The sequence below is a fragment of the Triticum aestivum genome, chromosome 2B (genome assembly GCF_018294505.1).
Source record: "Triticum aestivum cultivar Chinese Spring chromosome 2B, IWGSC CS RefSeq v2.1, whole genome shotgun sequence".
In the NCBI taxonomy this organism is placed as follows: Eukaryota; Viridiplantae; Streptophyta; class Magnoliopsida; order Poales; family Poaceae; genus Triticum; species Triticum aestivum.
Window position 1 is genome coordinate 414,240,083 of NC_057798.1, and position 3,953 is coordinate 414,244,035.

Here is a 3,953-nt window from a genome sequence, read left to right on the forward strand (position 1 = left end):
TTAGAGGATTCCAAGATATTTAGCTCACACTGTAACTTGCAAAACCTTTTCTCATCCAAGGGCTTTGTGAAGATATTTGCCAGTTGCTCTTCAGTGTTGACGTGAATGATATCGATATCTTTCTTCATGACATGATCTCTGAGAAAGTGATGATGAATTTCAATGTGCTTTGTCTTCGAGTGCTGGACTGGATTGTTGGCTATCTTGATGGCACTCTCGTTGTCGCAGAAGAGAGGTACTTGTTTCAGGTTGATGCCATAGTCCTTGAGAGTTTGCTTCATCCATAGAAGCTAAGCACAACAGGATCCAACAGCAATGTATTCAGATTCAGCAGTTGAGAGTGATACACAATTCTGCTTCTTTGAAGACCAACAGACAAGTGATCGACCAAGAAAATGACATGTGCCGGATGTAGACTTGCGATCCACTTTGTCACCAGCATAATCAGCATCCGAGAATCCAACCAAATCAAATTTTGAGCCCTTGGGATACCATAATCCGAGTGTTGGGGTGTAAGCCAAATATCGAAGAATTCGCTTCACAGCTAAGTGATGCGATTCCTTTGGTGCCGCTTGGAATCGAGCACACATGCAAACACTAAGCATAATATCTGGCCTAGATGCACATAGATAAAGTAAAGAACCAATCTTGGAGCAGTATACCTTTTGATCGAACTCTTTACCATTGTCGCCGGGACCAAGATGGTGTTTGGCTGGCATTGGCATCGTGTAGCCTTTGCACTCTTCCATTCCAAACTTCTTCAGACAATCTTTGAGGTATTTTTCTTGAGATATGAAGATGCCATTTCTTTGCTGACGAATTTGAAGACCAAGGAAGAACTTCAGCTCACCCATCATGGACACCTGATATTGCTCTTGCATCATGTACCCAAACTCATCACTATACTTCTGGTTGGTGCAGCCGAAGATTATGTCATCCACATATATTTGGCACACAAACAGTTCACCATCATATGTCTTCGTGAAGAGTGTGGGATCTAGGGATCCTGGTTTGAAGCCTTTTCTCTTCAGGAAGTCTTTGATCGTATCATACCATTCACGAGGAGCTTGTTTGAGGCCATACAGTGCTTTGTTTAGCTTGTACACCATATCAGGATGTTTTGGATCTTCAAAGCCAGGTGGTTGAGCGACATATACTTCTTCTTCAATCTTGCCATTTAGAAATGCACTCTTCACATCCATTTGATATAGCAAGATGTTGTGATGATTAGCATAGGCTAGCAGTATGCGAATAGCTTCAAGCCTAGCAACAGGAGTAAATGTTTCATCGAAGTCAATTCCTTCAACTTGAGTATATCCTTGAGCCACAAGACGTGCTTTGTTTCTGACGACTTGACCATGCTCATCTTGCTTGTTTCGATATATCCATTTTGTTCCAATAATGTTATGCTTGCGAGGGTCAGGTCGCTTGACAAGTTCCCAAACATTATTCAGTTTGAACTGTTGAAGTTCTTCTTGCATGGCTTGAATCCATTCAGGTTCCATAAAAGCTCCAGCAACTTTCCTGGGTTCTAATATTGACACAAATGAAAAGTGCCCACAGAAGTTTGCTAGCTGTGTTGCTCTTGATCAAGTGAGTGGACCAGGTGCATTGATGATGTCAATTATCTTCTCTATTTGAACTTCATTTGCAACACGAGGATGAACAGGACGAAGACTTTGCTCTTGCTGATCATTGTCATCATTGGGAGGATTGTCTTCGGCCTGAGCATTATCTTCAGGTTGATTTGGTGCTGAGATGATAAGTTCCTCTTCAGGCTGTGCTTCAGAAGGCATGATTTCACCAGTTCCCATCAGCTTGATAGATTCACTTGGAGAAGCTTCATCTAGTGTACTTGGTAGGAGTTCTCTTTGTGAACCATTAGTTTCATCAAATTTCACATCCACAGTTTCGACGATCTTATAGAGATAGAGGTTGAAGACTCTGTAGGAGTGTGAGTCCTTTCCATAGCCAAGCATGAAGCCTTCCTGAGCCTTAGGTGCAAATTTTGACTTGTGATGGGGATCCTTGATCCAGCATCTAGCTCCAAATACTCTGAAGTAACTGACGTTTGGCTTCTTGCCAGTAAGGAGCTCATAGGATGTTTTGTTCAGAAGCTTATGGATGTACACATGGTTGATGATGTGACAGGCTGTATCAATAGCTTCAGGCCAGAACTTTCTTGGTGTTTTGTATTCATCTAGCATTGTTCGAGCCATCTCAATGAGGGTTCTGTTTTTGCGCTCAACGATGCCATTTTGCTGAGGTGTGTATGGAGCAGAGAACTCATGAGTGATTCCCATTGTATCCAGATACAGATCAAGTCCTGTGTTCTTGAATTCAGTGCCATTGTCACTTCTGATATGCTTGATCTTCACACCATAATTGTTCATTGCTCGATTGGCGAAGCGCCTGAAGACATCTTGCACTTCAGTCTTGTAAAGAATTATATGAACCCATGTGTATCTTGAGTAGTCATCAACAATGATGAAGCCATAGAGACAGGCAGTTGTTGTGAGGGTGGAGTAGTGAGTAGGTCCAAATAAGTCCATGTGTAACATCTCGAAGGGTTGAGATGTTGTTATGATTGTCTTTGAGGGGTGCTTTGCCCTTGTCATCTTTCCAGCTTCACAGGCACCACACAGATGATCCTTCTTGAATTTGACATCCTCGATGCCAATGACATGCTTCTTCTTGACAAGTGAGTGTAAGTTCCTCATGCCAGCATGCCCTAGCCTTCGATGCCAGAGCCAGCATTCTGAAGCTTTTGTGAGAAGACATACGGCAAGCTGTGGACCTGCTGAGAAATCTACCATGTATAGATCATCTTTTCGATACCCTTCAAAGACTAGAGATTTGTCAGATTCTATTAGTACAAGGTAGCGATATTTTCCAAATAGCACAATCATGTTCAAGTCACAAAGCATTGAGACAGACACTAAGTTGAAACCAAGGGATTCAACAAGCATCACTTTATCCATGTGTTGATCCTTTGAGATTGCAACTCTACCTAGACCCAATACCTTGCTTTTACCAGTGTCAGCGAATGTGATGTGACTCTTGTCGGATGGACGTAAGGTTGAGTCCATGAGAAGACTTCGATCACCAGCCATATGATTAGTGCATCCACTGTCCATTATCCATTCTGAAGCTTTTGGTGATGTACCCTACAGTGCAGTTAGGAGGATAGGCTTCACAAGAGTGTTGTGAAGCATAAGCATTTGACACATATAGGGATTGTCACAGCTTATATCAAAGTTAGGACATATAGTATGACTGATAAGCGATTCAGATGTGAAGTATATAGAATGACATTTTATCATGCGTCCTAAATGTGTTTTAGGTCCCCAGCAATAGTATCGGACGCCCTTGATTGCTGGCTGGAGACCGTATTCTGCAAAAGAGAGTTAGTTCTTCTTTGCCACCCACATCTTCAGGGGTGGCTTAGAAGCAATGAGTCTAAGTGCAGCATCTGAGAATTTTGGCTTTGGAGCCCTAGCAAATAGCCTTGCAGGAGATGAATGATACTCATATGAATAAGCAGAAAAGTTCTTAGTCCTATGAACATAGCGGTTCGAAGATACACGCTCATATTCATAAGTCTGAGCATGATTTCCCTGCAAAACATTGGCGTTAGGGTGACTCATATGAGTCCTATATCTGTATGAAGCCTTTGGGCCATATGAAGCTATATGTCTGGGGTTTGTCTTCTTCCTTGGTGGTGTCATGACGACATTCACAGGAAGATTCTCAATGTATTGCTTAGGTACCCAGATCTTCTTCAAAGGTGGTCCATTCCTGCAGTTAGTACCAATGTACCTGGCAAACACTTCACCATTCTGATTCTTGAACAACTTATAGTTTGCATCAAAGGATTCATCAATGATAATAGGATTAGCATAGGTAAAGCCAGATAAAGTGGATGGATCTACTGAAGGTTCCTTTGCAGCAAC